The sequence below is a fragment of the Lynx canadensis genome, chromosome B1 (genome assembly GCF_007474595.2).
Source record: "Lynx canadensis isolate LIC74 chromosome B1, mLynCan4.pri.v2, whole genome shotgun sequence".
NCBI lineage: Eukaryota > Metazoa > Chordata > Mammalia > Carnivora > Felidae > Lynx > Lynx canadensis.
Window position 1 is genome coordinate 1817092 of NC_044306.2, and position 19015 is coordinate 1836106.

Sequence of the window (19015 nt, forward strand, 5' to 3'; positions counted from 1 at the left end):
GTGCCGCCTTCCTGGCGGAAGACAGAAGGTCACGATGGTCAATTTGTCTTCACAGCCTGGCCTCACAATGAATGCAGGACACTCACCGGCAGCACCCCTGCGGACGGGCTCGGTGCCCTGTTTCAAGTGCACCTGGGCGGCTCCGCCGGGTGGTTGTCCCCTGCTGTGCTCCTTCAGTTTGCCGAGAAAGAGAGAGAGAGAGAGAGAGAGAGAGAGAGAGAGAATGAATCATTCAAAGTTAAAGGGAGGATGGGCGCCTGGGTGGCTCAGTCGGTTAAGCGGCCAACTTCGGCTCAGGTCATGATCTCGCCGTCTGTGAGTTCGAGCCCCGCGTCAGGCTCTGTGCTGACAGCTCAGAGCCTGGAGCCTGTTTCAGATTCTGTGTCTCCCTCTCTCTGACCCTCCCCTGTTCATGCTCTGTCTCTCTCTGTCTCAAAAATAAATAAACGTTAAAAAAAATTTAAAAAATCAAAGTTAAAGGGAGGAGAGGTCGGAGACCATCAGCAGCGACAGGAACCTTCCTTCCTGGTAGAATTCTAGGGATTAGCCAGAGAGCTTTGCTGGAGGTTAAAAAAAAGGGGGCGGGTCTTTTCTCCATCATTGGCAAACGCATCACAATTGCTTATGTTGTAAGATGTCAAAGGTTCATGACAGCAAATGAGAAGTCCGGTTTTGGCTTTATTCATAAAATGCAGTGGCTTTAACTTCTGCTCAGGACTTTAAAAGCTTTAAGGCAGTAGGGCCTCTTAAAAAAAAAAAATGGTTTTAACTTCTATTTATTTTTGAGAGACAGACAGAGACAGAGTGCAAGTCGGGGAGGGGCAGAGAGAGGGGGAGACACAGAACCCGAAGCAGGCTCCAGGCTCCAAGCTGTCGGCACAGAGCCCGACGCGGGGCTTGAACCCACGGACCATGAGATCATGACATGCGCTGAAACCAAGAGTTGGTCAGTGAGCCGCCCAAGCACACCATGCCCTCCCGCCCCCGCCCTGTAATTCAGAGGATCAGGACCAATGTCTACACTCGTTCTATGTGATTTGCCACACAACTTCAGAGGAATGAGCTCTCTCGGTCTCTCTCCACACATCGTGTCTGTGCCCGGACCCTCGCAGTCAGTCCTGGCTTCCTCGAACCTCTGTCCTCGTTTCCCAGTGGTGTAGCTCACGGCTCTTTACAGAGCTGACCTTTGAGCATGTGCAGACCGCCTCTCTGTAGAACGTGATCTTTGAGCCCTGGGGATCCCTAGAAGTTTCCGGTCACACCCTGCCATTCTCTGAAGGTAGAGAACAAATCCTTAAACATCTTTGGGGCGCCTGGGTGGCGCAGTCGGTTAAGCGTCCGACTTCAGCCAGGTCACGATCTCGCGGTCCGTGAGTTCGAGCCCCGCGTCAGGCTCTGGGCTGATGGCTCAGAGCCTGGAGCCTGTTTCCGATTCTGTGTCTCCCTCTCTCTCTGCCCCTCCCCCGTTCATGCTCTGTCTCTCTCTGTCCCAAAAATAAATAAACGTTGAAAAAAAAAATTAAAAAAAAAAAAAAAAAACCATCTCGAACACACAGGTACAAAGCATGTGCTCAACACATACCTCCTGACAGAGATAACTTCCCTCTTTTAAAATTGAAATCATATTTTTAACACTTGGTATTTGTGATGGTAAACGTGTCTGAATGAGAAAAAACATTTTTTCCTAAAGTCCAGAATTGTTGAATTTTCAGAACTTTTTACTTATGGTGATAAACGTATCTGATCGAGAAACATAAATTCGTGTCCTGATTGGGTTGTTGATACCCGTGTTAATGGCATCAGACTCTTAGGTTCCATGGCCCTGATTTCAGGTCATTTCCTGCCTGCCTCTCTAGGGTGACCTTCTCTGCCCTCTTGCTGAGGTTTTTTCCCCTGCCCACTGTACCCTCATCCTCACCATGTCACGGTGAAGGCCACCAGGGCAATTGCATTCTCACCTGTGGCTTGAACTCCGTCTTTGTGCTGAGAAGCTTCTCCAAACGTCACGGTGCACTGCGTCGAGCACCTAGCAATTGTCCTGAGAGTTCCCGTGCCTGCGGGCGGACATGTAGGTTAACCTGGTCTCTGCTGTGTAGTCAGAGCGGTATTTCCAAATTCAAATCTCAGCGTGTCTCTTCTGGGCTCCACAACCTGGTACAGAGTCACACCATTGTCCGCGTAAACCAGAGCCACAGCGCGTGGCTTTCCCGGCCCCTCTGACCCACGTCTAGGTCTCTCTTTAGACGTAGCTCTCTCTCAGCCCACCTTTGGTAATCCATGCTATTTGTTCCAAATTTGTTTTTCTTTCTCTTTCCCTGGAATCTTCATGCCCTCTTTTACTGCTGCACTTTGGAATATTCTACCTTTTTTTTTTTTTTTTTTCTAGGAATAGTCTTTTCCTCTTAGATGATTCCTGGCTAGTTTAGGTTCAACCTAGACCTCACCTCCTCCGGGGAGCCTTCCAAGACCTCCTATTTCCCCATCTCTCTGGTCTGGATTAGATGTCCCCCCTGTATACTGATGAGCCACAGGGGGTTGTGTTGACCTATATATTTGTATGAACACCCCCAGTCCCACTTAACCTCTAAGGTTTTCGGGGAAAGGACAGTTGACATTTGTCCCTTCTTCTATCTTCTGGAATGACCCTAGACCCTGGATCTCAAGAAATGCTTTGTTGACTGCAACACTGCGAATGGTGATTTAGCTGTGGGGCGGTGGGGGGGGGGGTGTTGGTCAAGGTTATGTATTTTATTCTAAACAGTGTCTAAGACAAATGTGGTTCCCAGCCAGATTTGGGGCACTAGCCCAGCTGTGAATATATGAGGAACTGAGGCACAGAGAAGGTGTGTCCTCGGGAGGTCCGGGAAACATTCCCTTTACTTGCGTAGCGATGGAAGCTCTCGCTTCGTTGGACGGTAAAGCCAAGAATCTAGACATGGGAAGGAGTACCGTTTCTGTCAAGTCCAAAGGTCTTTATGAAGCCCTCGGTGTGAAGAGCTGTGCCAGGAGGTGAAGTGCACTCTGCTCTTTCGGGAGGCGTAGACGTTAGGCGGGCCTCAACTCATTAGCACGTCCTGTGACGCGGGAATAATCGGGTTCTGCTCCGCACGATCTCCCCCCTGTCTCCCTGGGTATCAGCTCCACCGGTTAACACGGAGTAAAAGCGCGTTGTGCCGGGGGTTCGGCCGGGTGCTTGCTGCAGGCTGTGCGGTCCCCACTTGGACACGAGCCGCGGTGCATCCGAAGGAAAGGCAAACCACATTGCCTTGTCTTCTGGGTGTCCTCCCGAGGGTGGGGGACTCAGTCCTGGGAGAGCTCACGGTGGGGGGTAGGGGGGGAGACACGGCTCTTCGGAAGAGGCTGGAAGGCCCTTGGAGGGGTGATAGGACTTGAGCTGACTTTTGAATGAAGTTGAAAATGAGCTCTGTCTGGGGAGGGGTCAGAAAGTGCCGATAGACGCTGGGCATTGGAGGGGGGAGCACAAACGAGGTGGGGGGGCACGGATGAGGCGGGGGGAGCACGGATGAGGCGGGGGGAGCACGGACGAGGGGGGGAGCACGGATGCATTTGGGCCACTGTGTGCACACTGAGTGTGCGGCCCAGGAGGGGGACGGCGGTGTCTCGGCATGGATACGAAGTGCCGTCACAGGCGTGGGGGGCGAGGGGACCGTGAGAGGTTCTGAGCAGGCTCAGTCAAGGAGAAGAAAGAGAACATCGAAGGATTGAAACGAATGAAGCAACGTGACGTCGGTGTCTTACTGCAACTTTATTCATTGACAGCAAATTTCTTAGCGAGATATTGAGTCGGCCTTAGATTTCGGTGAAGAAAACTCACATGCGAGGGCAGCAACTTTCAAAAGTCAGCGCGTTTGGGGAATGGGTGGCTGTTCAGCTGCCCACCTAGAAGCCTGGGCCCTGCTGGCTTGGCGGGGAGCCCCCCAAACGTAGGTAGCAAGCTTCTTGAGTTTCAGGGTACCTGTGGCCGAGAGCAGCCCAGGAAATCCCATCGGCACCATCAGAAGTCACCGCAGGGTTTAATTAGGTCAGGAAAACACTTCCGTTTTCAAGCTAGGAAAGCGGGTAATCGTTAACTTCACTGAAAGGTGATTCGGTGTAACGTTTCGTCCCGAAGCCGGGCAGACATCATCCACAGGGACGTGGACTGATAGAAGCGTGCGCGATAGGTGACGGCGTTTGTGTGATTTCGGCACAAAAGTGAGGATTTGAAGACAGCTACAAGCTGTACTAGCAAAGGGGCAAGTGTAACTATCGAGACCGGTTTTGAATTCTAACTGGACCACAAAGCATTTCAAAGCACGAAGTTCTTTTTCTTTTCCTCTCTAACTTAAAACTGGGCTGTATTTTTTCACATTTGGTAAAAAGAATGCTTCGAGTCTTCGACCCAGAGCGCCAAGCTATAGCCGAGAGCGCATTTTTAGAACTGATTTATGGGCCCCAGAAGGCCACCTGAAGAAAGATCTCTGTGGCTGGCTGTCCTATTTTGCTTTTTCTGAATTACTTTGTATCTGATTTAGACACTGGAAATTATCGGTGTGGGATTTCGCATGCAGATTGGGCACTGTTTCCGAACTTCTTCTCCGATGCATATTTCATGATTAGTATCCTCAAACCCCAAAACCTCTCTGGAAAAACATATTCTGTACCTTTGTGATTTGTTTAATAAACTGGAGGTAGACAAGTTAAAGGAGCTGCCTCTTAATTTAATGAGAAGTACTTTTCAAACAACACTTGGAATAATTGCAAATGGCATTGGACAAGAACAACAAAGTGCTGAAGGGGAGAAAGGATTTAATTTTTAACGATGGACTTTTTGATGAGAACATTTTAGAAAGAATGACTTAAAAGCTGTAATTAGAAAAGTTGGCTCATTTGGAGGACGCGGAGGACGGACAGCTTCTTCCTTCGATGTTGTGGATTGAGAAACAGACGTAAAGGGAGTTTAGATACCGTCAGAGCAATGCCTTTGCCGTAACTTGTGAGGGAGGAACCCAGCACCCAAGGAGGAACCCAGCACCCAAGAGGAACCCAGCACCCACGGGGAACCCAGCACCCACGAGGAACCCAGCACCCACGAGGAACCCAGCACCCACGGGCAACCCAGAACCCAAGGAGGAGCCCAGCACCCACGAGGAACCCAGCACCCACAAGGAGCCCAGCACTGATGCAGGAACGGGGACATGACGACCCATCTCGGTGGGTCAGGGATGGAAGAAAACATGAAAACTTTTCTCTTAAATGCAGATTCCCTGTTTCCTTGGAGACAACTGACCCTTGTGCAGGAAATTCCAGGACTTGCAGTCCCAGCAAGCCCTCTCCTGTAGGACTTGTCCACCTGTGTGCCTCCAAGGACGCGCGGGTGGGAAAGCGTCGGGGGCAAGTAACTTCATCTTTCCGTCTTCTGTCCTCTGCGCACCATCACCAGTTTCTGTCTCTCCAGACTCCAAGGATCCTCGGACCCCTTCCCCCCCACTTTGCCATATTCACTGGACCCCCAGGACTTAGACTCTTGCGAGTGTCCCAGATGTCCGGTTTTCTTGCTCCCCTGCCTGTGTGGCCTCTGTTGTCACTGACGTCTTTGCAACCGTGGTCTCGTAAGTGTGGTTCTGCTCCGAATTCTGCAAACCTTAAGCGATTCTCTTCGCTTCGGACAGAATGACGTTTCCAGATTTCAAGTTCGGCGTGGCCCTTGTGTGTTTAAACTAACCCTCCGGCGCGCCTCCCCCGCCAGAGGGGTGGCGGCCCTCCTCTGCATGGCTCGCGGTGTCTTGCGACACCCCCCGCCCTGCTTGCTGTCTCTTTCAGGGGCATCTCTCCTCACCTAGCACGTTCTACATGAGCCTCATTTAACTGGTGGTTTCTCCAATTCGCTCTGTTTTATGGTAACGTCTTCGCATATTCCAGTTTGTGTCAAATAAGGTTTGCCTTTCTGGGAAACTCCTCCCCATCCTTCAGAGCTGAGCTCGAAGTCAGCACCTCCTCTAGGAAGCCTTCCTCGTTTGGGTGTGGTGTCCCCCAGCCGCGTGCGCACAGCTACCCGAGCGGGCACGATCTACGCAGATGGTTTGCTCTGGAGGTGAGAGATCCGCGTTCACCTTACACCCTCGCTGCAGCCGGGGCTCCCCCAGCAAGGCCGTGGAAAACCTACCCTCCCAGCTTCCCCTTTTCACACCTTGCTGGTGTGGAGCCGGGCGCCTCCCGCGTCAGATTCTGAATGAGTCACCTGTACGTAGGTTAACTGTTCCTGTAGCTGTACCCTGTACTCTGTTTAGTACATTTTCCTTTACTTTTTCCCTCCTGGAATCCCTGGGACATCGTTCCCGGGATGAGACAAGTTCCCGGGATAGGGGCTCCTGGGTAGTTCAGTCGGTTAAGTGTTGGACCCAGTCCTGGATCTCGGGGTCATGAGTTTACGCGTGTCCTTGGGCTCTGCACTGGGTTGGAGCCTCCTTGGGAAGAAAAGCTCCTGGGAAGAATTCGTATGTGCGTCATTCCGTGTCTCCAGGCTCATACACTGATTGCTTGCTCTGCAGACCGCGACCACATATCGCTGATCTTAAACGTCTTGCCTTCCGGGTAGCGGTGTTATTATTCACAACAGCTAAAACGCGAAGCAGCCCCGATGTCCAGCAACAGATGAGTGAACGGATAAGCGACACGTAGTATATGCACGCAGCAGAACATTACCCAGTCCTAAAAAGGAAGGAAGTCCTGACACCCGCTACAACCCGGATCGACCTTGCGGACATTACGCTGGAAGCAGCCAGTCACCAAAGGACAGACGCTGCACGATTCCGTTTATGGAGAGATGGTTAAGACGGGAAATTCTGTGTTGAGCGTATTTCACCACCATAAACAAGCCAACCAACCAACTCGGATGTGATCTCGTGCGGATCGGTCTGGCACACTCTCTCATGGCCAGGTCACGAGGAGCATGTCCACCGGAGAGTGGAGAGGACCAGTTTTTTTTTTTTTTTTTTTAAGAAGACTACCAAAGCTCTGCCTCCCACGGACCTTTGGCAATTTACCCAGGTATTTATTTGGGAGTGAGCTGTTGTTGGGAAGGCTTTCTGTGCTTTAATTTACTGCCTTTGGATGATTTTTGAAAAGGGGCATTGCCCACAGCGTCTTCTAAGCAAGCGTGTTTTCTAGGAGATTTCTTATAGCAGCACCCAGGAGAACGTGACGGTTCCCTGAGCCCGCGGCTGCCTCTCCAGGTTGCGCTATGTGACATGTGACGTGTGACTGCACTCCCTCAACCTGTCACGTATGTTGTCTCAGCTCCTGAGCCCCCAAAATAGCGTTTTTGCATGAGGGTCTCTCGCCACTGGTCAACCTGTGAACTCTGCTGTGAAACCGAACGCTGACTCCGGGGAATCTGAAAAGTCTGACCATATCAAACTAAGGAAACACTAGGATTCGCTTTGAAGTATATATAATGCTGATATTAAAAAAAAAAAAATGTTAACAATGCTTTTCCAAAACACCAGAAAATGTCTGATGAAAATGTAACTGGAAACAAGTTGAAAGGAACACACTTTACCCCAGGAGTTACGGGATCAAGCATCGGGTTTAGGAGATTAGAGTGGAATTGAGTTGTATTTTGTAAGGAATCTGACGAGAGAGAAATTAGTGCTGGGAAGAGAGATAAAAATCAACAGATACGCCTCGCACAGGTTAACAAATGAAGTCAGCCTGAACGTATCAGGTAGACGTGATGCAAATTCTCTTCAATGTGCCGCTTCCGTGGGTTTTATTTAAAAAAAATTTTTTTTAACGTTTATTTATTTTTGAGACAGAGACAGAGCATGAACGGGGGAGGGTCAGAGAGAGGGAGACACAGAATCTGAAACAGGCTCCAGGCTCTGAGCCGTCAGCACAGAGCCCGACGCGGGGCTCGAACTCACGGACCATGAGCCGAAGTCGGACGCTCAACAGACTGAGCCGCCCAGGCGCCCCTATGTGGGTTTTATTTTAAAGGAAACACAGGCTTGAACTATCTGAGGTTTAAAGCACTGATTGACATGCTAAATTATTATGGAGTAGAAATGGTAGTGACGTTAAGTAATAGAGTTGGGATACTTTTATTAAAAGTATTTCTGAAAAACCAAAACATTAATTTCTAGAGATTTTCCAGAGGCCTCAGATTATCTTGGTCTAGGAAGTCTTTACATTTGTTATGGCACAAAGTTGTTGTTGTTGTTGTTTTTATAATGATACAACTGGATTAATGACCTGTTTTTTTTTCCTTCTGCAGTTTTCAGTGTTTCTAGCATCCACCTTTGAACTCCTTGGAAACGTTGTATCTTACTTGTCTTGTCTGTACATCATGATGATAAATGAAATTTGTTGAGCGAGCTAATGTGTAAGCAAGTTTAGATACCAAAGTAGGATTTGGGATTTTTTTTATGTAACATAGCAGTAGAAGGAGTGTTTGTCGGGACACTACAGTGAGAGTGCATGAAAAATAATATAATTTCATGTTACGATTGAGCTGTGTCCAGATTCACGTGTTTAGCTCCATCGCTAATGTGCCTTGTTTAGGACTGAAATGGTAGAGTGACAGTGTGCTTGGTCAAGGAGTCTTGTCCCAGTGATTGACGGAACGTCTTTCACTTGTGGGAAGTCGAGGCACGTAGAGACAGTTGACACGGAGTTCTCGTCCTGAGTGACAGAATAATATGAGAGACATTGGAACACATAATCAGATTAACACTGTTACTTTAACATCAAAAGCAATCAGGAAATGTCCTTTGAAATGAGAAGAAAGTGGCATAAAATTACACATAACCCAACTGCACGTTATATGTTTTATTCAATGTCACACAGACCACGTGGGGGTTCGGGACAGATTAACAATGCAGAGGCGTATCAGACTTCGTAAAAATCTGTGGACAGATGGCCCTCGCAACATTCATCTGAAAATAGTCACCTACCTAATGAATCCACAAAGGGAGACCTTCCTAAACTCACTCCACATCTCTTGCAATGTCTTTGAAAATCTACTTCTTATAAAAGTTATTTAAGACTATATATGATTATGCCATTTTACCCTAAATGAAATTATGATATTCCCTAAAGCAAAGTTTTCAAAATTACTAAAGGGTTTCTTTCATTTCTAGTCTTTTGTAAACTATGAAGAAAATTTTGAATTCTATGTTTATATGTTTTGGAAAACAGCAGAAATAAACATTTCAAGTATCTTTTCATGGTGATTTAAAAGAAAAATAACGTGGGTGACTTCCACGTGTATTTCCTTATCCAATTGAAATTATAATCACTTGAAACACATGCATCATAATTTTCGTGGAGAAACCACAAATTTGGAGAAAAAGTACCTTCTGATAACTTGATAGGCTATCTCATCATCTTCTTAAATTCCATTTTCTTAGTTTTCTAACGTATACATTTATTTCATGTTTCCATTAGATGGCACTGTGACAATATTGATGGACCCGACAAATCCTTGCTTTCACAACAAATGTAAATTTCTTTTGTAATTCTGACTTTATTTCACTAGCTTCTAAAACCCTGTGATTTATGGTATTTCCGTCATTATACAGCTCGAGGGGCCACAGAAGTAGAGGTTAGTCTGACGTCCCAGGCTCACGATCCAAAGGTCAAGAATCACAGAGACCGTGGAAGTGGACAGTGCCGGGTAGCCTTGCCTCCGAGAGTCTGAGATGATCGGACTCTGCTCTGGAGAAGATATTCCCGTAGGAGGCACACAAAGAAAGGTGGTCAGGTAGGAAATAGAGCTTTAGTAGGAGGAGAATGAGGGGCTTTGTTCTCTAACACACGCACGGGCAGACACACCCTCCATCTCACTGGAGTTTTGGTCTGCTGGTTGGGGCAGTCAGTGGACTATAGGATCCCTGAGCGGGGCTGGCCTGTGGAGACGGGAGGGCACTGGGGACAGTGTGTCTGCAGAAAGACACCGACAATCGCTGGGGACAGGCCCCCGAGCCTGGGCACAGCCGTGTAGGGACATCCACGCAGGGCTGGGAGCCCCTCTCTGCAGAGTGTCTCCTGCGGCAAAAATGATAGACCATCAGGTCAGAGAGACTGAGGTCGTCGGGAGCACACCTTCACACAAAAGCACACAGGTGATCGAGTACGTAGGTCGCGTATCTCAAAAACAGGTGTTCTCAGCACACAAACGCGACGTGGCTCTGTGGGACGGTAGACGTGTTAATTAGCCTGACTGTGGTGACCATTGCGTGACGAACGTGTATATTCAATCATCATTTTGCTACACACATTGTGAAACAAACCAATATCATGATATCAAATCTAATTATGTGCAATTTTTGTCAATCAAACCTCAACGAAGCTGGAAATATAAGAGAGTAACAGAGCATCTGTTTCGGCTTGTTATTCCTTGGGATACTGGTAAAAACATGATTTTAGGTGTAGAGAAAGTGTTATTTTGCTGATGTGAATTTACAGAAGTAGTCCAATTAAAGATAGGAACTTGGCTTTCAGATAATTATAAATACTACCGATAAGAGGCCTCCAGTGGCTGACATGAACTGTCAATGGTGGTTCCCATTTTTGTGCATATGAAATGATTTTTGATTAGATGTCTTGTTGGCACTTACTTAAATTACCTATTCAGTTAAACATATGTTTTATGATAGAAAACTTATTAAAATAATTCATTTTCCTGCTCAGGTCTGGGGAAAAAACGTAAGAATACAGTTTAAGTCAGTGGTAGATACACATAGTAAGAATTCTCTTGCATACCTCCTCCGTTGTCCTCTGATTTGCTGCCTCCGGTGCCCCGGGGAGAACACCTGATCTCTTTGGACCAAGATCTCGCAAGGATGCTGAGGTCACCCCGTGGCCGATTCTGTGTTCATGCCTTTTGGGCCGTGTTGCCCGTGACGTAGGGTTCCCCAGATCTCATTGAGTATATATTCATACCGTGTGAATCCAGGGGACACGTTAGGAAGGGTTGGGCCAAAACACCCTATTTGGATCCAGAACCATTTTGGGAAATCTGTGTGACTCTCTCCATGGGCCTAGAGCGAGCGGATTCTGGGTCTCTGTGGGAGAGAGGTGTCCACGCACGCCCATAACGCCCGATGGGCATCTCATTGTGAACTTTGCAACCACCAGGCAGATACCCTCACTCATTCTCCTCGTGGAACTCTTCATGGCCACGGGTTTGGACCACGCGATTCTGCACATGCAAATAAGAATCGTGTGCAGCTCTAAAAATGCATCACTACATATGTATTTTTGAGATACGGAGGGTTTGCAGATGGACAGGAGGTCATGGAACCCTCCTCCTGGTTCACGTGGTGGATAAAAGAGCATAAGAATGCAGAACCTGGTGCCCCCACCCCCAGATGTATTGAATTAGAATCTACGTTTTCATAAGATCTCTGGGCCATTCACAGGCCCGCTGCATATCGAGAGACACCATCCTGGTTATCAGGGTATCAGGATCGTTATCAGGGACGATAGGCACAGTCCTCACAGATCACGTGGAATCTGACTCATGGTTGCCGGTGACTCACAAGCCTTCTTTGATTCCTTATGGCTGCTGGCCGTTGTCCTTATGGCTGCCGGCCGTTGTCCTTATGGCTGCTGGCCCTTTCCTAGCCAACCAGAAGTGGGGGAGGTGGAGGAAGGCGATGAGATGCAAACAGATTGATTCACTTTATGATTTCCTTGGAAGGTCTTGAGAAATGCTCGGTGAGTGTAGGGCCGAGGATGTATGGGCCGCACTGGTGGGTGGGCTGGGTGACCAACAGTCGGCGTCGGGTCTCAGTGCTTCCGAGGGGCTCTGCAGAGACGGAGAAGTCCAGCTGTCTTGGGGTGTCTCCTCCCCTTTAATAGTTGGAATAATGAACTGTTTGCTTTTTCATTTGTCTTTTCTCCAACAAGTCAGATAAATACTCTGTCCCGAATGCTTCCAAAGACAGCTTTGGACCGAGCTCTCAGCATCAGCCATTGCCCCCTAAACGGTAATATTCCTGAAAGTCTTGAAAATCTCTTTAATTAGAGAATTTAAATGAGAGCCTCATTACGACCCTCTTTTCCTCCTCCCACCCTCATTCCTATTAGTGTCTGAGAAATGAAAAGTGTTCTCAGGAGCAGAGCTGGGTAAAGCCTTGTGACTAACAGCTTCACGTGGGTAGGGGGGAGGCGGTCTGGACAGGGGGCTGTCCCCATGGGGTCATCGCAGCACAGGGGTGGGGGGCGGCGAGGGGGCAGTCAGGCCTCCGTGGGGGGTGGCGCTCCAGCCTGCTGACCCAAGGCCACATGGACGTCCCCGCCAGCTCTGCCTATGGCTCTGTGACCACCGCTTCTGCTCCTCGGGGCTCCGGCTTCTTGTGTGATGACCCCTGTTTATGGAAGATAACAGTCTGTGTTTGCCTCTCTTTTCTCCTTTAAATCTGGGTCCCCGAAAAGAAACACACGCTGGATAAGGGGCTTTTGAAAGCCGGGTGTTTTTCTCCGTGTCTTGGCACGCGTGTCTTTTCCAACATCCCTGTGCTGTCTGCACTTCTAAGGACTTGCTCTCCGTCTGCAAGGATATTGGAGACTCTGCTCTGTGTGTAACGTCGTAGGTCTTTAACGTAAAGAAAATAAACAGTCTTTTGTGATGCCTTTCTGGATCTCAGAAGCGCCCACTATGTTGCCTGTTTTGATGCCGTTATCAGCTGCACAGTACAGAAGCAACTTTCTGAACAAAACTCAGCTGCGGTGGGCACCGTATCACTCCTTATTTGCACACCTCTTTTTGTTAGCTACCTTGTATCGGGTAGCAAACTCATCCTCTGGCCCTTTGCTCAAAGAGCGACGAGGAACGTCCTACTCCCCGTGATAATAATAGTAATTATCACGTATGCAGAGCTTTGCATCCCCAGAGCCCCTTACAGTCAGTCACCCATTAGCTAATTCAGACAACATCCCTCCGCGAGGACCACCTTGCTTCTCTTCATGACATTATAACGCGCGACCATTATGTGCTGAACTTTGACTCTGCTGTGAGAAGGACTGGTCTGACGGTTGAATTTAAATGCGGGTATAATTTTCATTCATCCTAGAGGATGCTGCCATGAGAATATCTTTCTAAATTAAATAAAAGGGAGAAATCCAAATTCCTCAGTGATTTTTAGATATTTCTGGGTCTCCACACCCAAACAGATCAATCTTATTTTTCCCGCGTGAGTGCATAGTTTGGGCAACACATTTCACATGCAAACAGAGTGCCTGCTACGAGCCACAGTACAAATAACACAAACACAAATCTGTGAGAATCTGTGAATACAAGTCTCAGAAATGCAACCCTGCCCTCAAGCAATGCACATCCCTGTTTGGAGAGACAGACGTACAGACCAAACTTTCCATACGACAGTTAAGGAAGCAGTGGGAACTTAGAATCAGTAGATCATCACATTTTCATTACCTGGTTCTAGAAGCCTTTATTATAGGTGCACCTGCAGGGCTCAGTCGGTTGAGCGTCTGACTCTGGATTTCAGCTCAGGTCACGATCTCAGGGTTCGTAAGATCGAGCCCCATGTTGGGCTCTGCACTGACAGCATGGAGCCTGCTTGGGATTCTCTCTCTCCTCTCTCTCTGCGTCTCCCCTGCTTGTGTTTGCACGAACGTGTGCTCTTCCTCCCTTCCTCTCTCTCACAACAAATAAACATTTTACAAAAATAAAAGCATTTATCACAGAGTGTCACGTTACACCAAGAACGTTACATTTTGAAGAAGTTATTAGAGGTGGGTGCCGTGAGCCAGGGACACACAAGAGCGTGTGCATAGTAACCTCGTTCAACCAGATGGATTTATTTTGTTTTCAACTCTAATAGTTGTTCTATGACATAACGACCAGCCATTCACTGCATTGGGCTACTAGATAGTCTTTGCTCTCTTAAAAATAACTCTGTGTGTGTTAGAGTTTGGAGAATCAATAGAATTCTTTTTTGTGTGTCTGCTGCACATAACGGGAAGTACAGACACGTTCTTAAAGGCACCCTGGATTTTTCGATCTTTATACGGAACAGTTGCCTTCAGCTGACAGTGCTGGGGATTGAATTGGGAGGATATTTCATAGAGACATAGAATGTTAGACCTAAAAATGATCTGTTCTGGGATCTCTTGGGTCGATGTATTCTAGCTCGCTTAGGATGCAAGGGAATGACTCCAGGGCAAAAGGGATTGGTAACCTACCCCAGGTCGCAAGGAGTCAGTGGTGGGAATAGGAATGAAATCGACGCCTCTGGCCTCCTGACACTTTTTCCTCTCATTCCGGGAAATTAATGCACTGTATTTACGTGTTGAGCAGGATTTAGAGGAAGAGCTAGGAGTTCAGTTAGGCAAGTTGGCTTTGAACTCTGGCTTCTCCAACTGTAGGATGAAGTTGAAAAGAAAGCGTAGTGATTGCATTTTAGCCGATTTTCAAAGCTGAGTTTAATGCAATTATCAGGAAATAGCGTAAGCAACACAGATATAAGACAGCGTGAAACTCCTGTGCTCTGACCGCCAGTGTTTTGGGAGAACAGAAGAGACTGGGGTTGAAGGCGCTAACGTTAGTGTTTATTTGGAAAAACTTGTCAGTTTTCAATGAGGAAGACCCGTCACCTCTACCAGATGGAGGGCACTGCATGAGAGTCTCTTAGAGACCATTTTCGCTCTGGTATTTGGGGATTGCTGCAGATTTGTGACTGGCGATGCTTTGGGCCCTAGCTGTGGAGTCCCTGAAGCAGAATGAGGAGGGGTGTGTAGGGAGGGAGTCCGATGCACTCCATCTGCCACCAACAGGGGGACAAGGATACGCGCTGTCTTCCCAGTGTCCAGTGTCCCATCCTGAAATACTCTCCCCCACAGAGCCTCCTCCTGGGTAAGGATGTTAGCACAGAGAGGCTACAGGTGCGTCACTGTGAATGGCGGGTGAGAACGCAAAACTGGCCTCCCGGCCCCACACGTAACCTGATTTTAAGGTGCCCCCCGGAGAACCCGCGCAAGCGCACCATGGGAGAAGACCCCAAACCGGATCGCAGAAGTACTAGTTAGACCAGACTTTTTCTTCCTCATGATCTTCTTTGAATACTCCACTTTCCAACATAAAAAAAAAAAAATAAAGGTGAACTGATTTGAGGAAAGTCAGGCGTTTTCAGTGGGATGAAAGGTTGAAATTTTGCGATTAATTTGAACTGCATACTCCTCGAGGGTGACCTGGGAAAGTGTGAATTCTTCTCAAGATTCCTTTCCATTGAGAGACGAGGGAATGTATACTGTAAACCTGAAGGGCCGGGACTGGGAAAGAGTAAAGTTAGGTTCTGTTTCACCCCCTGAGTCCAGCTGATTATTAGTTACACAACTTGAGCAACTTATGAAAGAATTACCACAGTGTCTCTTTTTTCTCACCTTTCACGTTGCGTGAGGGTACAATGGAGTGTCTGCAAACTACCCGACCCGATGCTTGCCCCCCTAATAAGCCATGAGATACAAGAGTATGATAAACATACTCTTGTGCTTCCAAACACACACACACACACACACACACACACACACACACACACACACACACAGGACTGGAAGGAGTAGAGGGCAAAGTGTCCAAAGATTTTGTTTCTTCAAGGAGATAAAACATATACAAAATAGAAATAGAAATGTAGCAAAGTAAGAATAAAGAAGTGTGGGGTTAAGAGCCAAAAAATTGATGTGTATTTCCCTCATTTCAATGAGTTAAGAACTCTGTGGGGCACTCCCAGTATGGAACAACTAAATTCTGGATAAGATACCCTCTGAGAGATTGCTGATTTTATGAGAAATAAGAGAGGTTCCAAAGGATTCTGAGAGAGAGAGACAGAGAGAGAGAGAGAGAGAGAGAGAGAGAGAGAGAGAGAGAGAGAGAGTGTGTGTGTATATCTCTGGATATCTGCACCAAGGCTGGAAATCTGAGTAGTGCCAGACAAGAGGGGTGAAGTGTCACAGTGGTAAATGTCTAGAGTATATCCAGATCCTAGGACTGGCATATTTGGAGAAAAATAAGAATCAAAAGTTTTCAAGGAATTTCTAAAGGATCTACTTCAACAAGCAGAAGGAAAGTGATTCCAGAAGTGCTGAGTGAGATTCAAGAGACATGGCAAGTAGAGTGGTCATCATCTGTGGGAATCCAAGCTTTGTAAAATATAATGCTTTTGACTCATTTATGGATTCTCTAGAAAAAATGCTGCAATAACCTATTGGACAGCAAAGCATCCAAATGGGGAGGTAGGCAAGCTCAATTAAGGTTCTTCTAGATTGTTCTGTCATTAGAGTGGGGAATTAGATGTCTTTAATTTTATACTTATGTTTTATCTTGGAAAGATTGCGAGGCAACCAGTTACAGGACAGAGATAAAGTAAAATGTGTACAAATTGGACTAACTGAAATCGAGTTGGGCTAGTTATATTAATTTTATACAAAATAGACTTTCAAGCCAAATGCATTATTAGGGCAGACATGAAGGGAAAGAGCCATCTACGAGTCCCACTTTGTAGTTTATTCGTGCTCTTTACAATGGATGTGACATCTTAAAAGACAGAACAGATAGAAAAGGGAAGCACGTGTGTAAAAAATGCTCTTAGGTCATTACAACCATCACGTACTGTTATTAACCTTATGGGATCAGTGGGCAACGAGAAATTGTATACCCTGCTGCTGGGAGGGTAATTTCAATAACAACTATGGGAAATAATCTGTCATTACGTTGGAAAGCTGTCATTGGAAATAGCCAAAAATATAGAAAGGACTCAAATGCCTATCAGTGGAAAAATGGATAAACAAATTATGAGGCACTCCTAGAATACTGCGATGAAAAAAATGATGCAGAGCAAAATACCAAGATCTGAATAAATCTTAGGAAAATGACATTGAGTTAAAAAACAAGCCCCAGAGAATATCACACATTATGATCCAACTCTTATAAAGTTCATACCCAGTAAAGTTAATACATGTTAAGTATATATAAAATATGATGAAGCTAATTCTTCTAAAGTAATGTGATGGTAAATAAACAATTCTGGGGAACAGTTATCTTGAAGATGGAAAGAGACGGGAGACAGAGGGGACCAGAGAACCAAAGTACAGGTATATGTACATTATTGGTAGTAATATATTTTTGGTTAGTTGGGTGCTCTTTACCGCATTCGTTAAACTGTTATGCTTTATAGATGTTGCGTATGATTTAAGCATCCAATTATATTTTAAAATAAAAGATCATGAAGGGATCTGAATAGACATTCCTTTTTCAAAGAAGTTATACAAATGACTAATGAGCACATGGAGAGATGGTCAACAGCATTACCCACCAGAAGATTGCAAATCAAAACCACAGTGAGATAGCACTTTATACCCGCTAAGATGATTAAAATGAAAAAATACGGATAATGCTAAGTGTTGACCGGAATGTGGGGTAATTGGAACCCTCATCCACTGTCGGTGGGAATGGAAGACGGTGCGGCCCCTCTAGAAAATACAAATGCTCCTGAGTAGACAGCCAGGAAGAGCGAGAATGTATGTCCACGTAAAACTCATACATGAATGTCCACAAGCGGCATTATTCCTAACAGGCAGAAAGTGGAAACAACCCAAACCCCCATCAGATGTTGACTAGATAACGAAGATGTGTGTCTCCACACAATGCAGCACTCTTCGGTGATAGAAAGAAATCCATGCTCCAGTATGGATGAGCCTTGAAAACATGATGCAAAGTCAAAGAAGCTGGTCACAAAGGACCGCATATTGTGTGATTGCCATTTATATCAAATGTCCAGAATCGGCAAATCCTTTGAGGCAGAAAGTAAATGAGTGCTTGTCTAGGGCTTGGTGGGGAGGGGGAAGCAGAGATTGGGTAGTGAAATCTCAGTGGGACAGGGCTTCCTTTGGGGATGATGGAAATGTCTTAAAGCTGGTTGTGGTGATGCATGAGTAACTCTGTGAATATATAGACAGGTTCCACTGGATACTTTAAATGGGTAGATTGTGTTTAAGTGTAAATTGTTTGTCGATAATGCCTGTAAAATGTAAAATAAAACCAACCACAAGAAGATTATGAAGGGAAATTCAAGTGCAAGGAATAAGGCGTCATTAGTCACGGGAGGAGGTCACAGGAAGATTACCTCTGTGAGACGAATCATTTCAGGGGAGAAAGAGATATTTGTGGTCTTAAGTTTTCAAAGAAGTCTTCATCAAAACAGAGAATCCTTAGCTGTACATGAAAATAAACCCCTGAAGTTATTTTGGGGGGTGTTCGAATAGGAAATCACTTCGAAGAACCTTGGTAAGTAAGAAATAAGCTGCTGCAATTATCTGAAATTTACAAAGTCTGAAGGGAATGTTAATTCTATTGTCAGTATAATCAGTATAATTTGTAAGAATTGTCTAATTTTCATTTGGAGCTTCTGTTTTATTTAGAATGAAATATTCTGTTATATCCTTCTCAAAATTTAGCTTCTTTAGGGAACAATAGCTCTACAGAATATTTAAGAGCTCCTGGACAGTAACGTGTCTTATCTTTTTGCCTACACTAATTTCCCGGTAAAATTTAGATCACCAGATGCAGGATGTGTAACCATTCAAAGACATGGGAGGAATTGAACGCAAAATTGCATGTGGAGAAAATGGAATATAATCCAATTTGGTACGGATGAAAAAGTCTTCATAGTGCCGTATTCTTACGGTCATACTAGAGCAGAAGATAATATGGCATATTCTGGTGCTAAGTGGATGATACCCATGCTTTCCATAGATCTTCTTATACTTGCAAGCCTAAGTATCTGGAAAACAAATTTCTTGACACCAGATCCTATCTTCTCATTAACTCATGATGTAGAAACAGTGTTGTAGGGCTACTTTAAAAAGTTTTGACTGTATGGGGCGATTTGCTTATGTGACACGTATTAGGGTTCTCCAGAGATCCAACAGGAGATAGATGATAGATAGATAGATAGATAGATAGATAGATAGATAGATAGATGGATAGATAGAC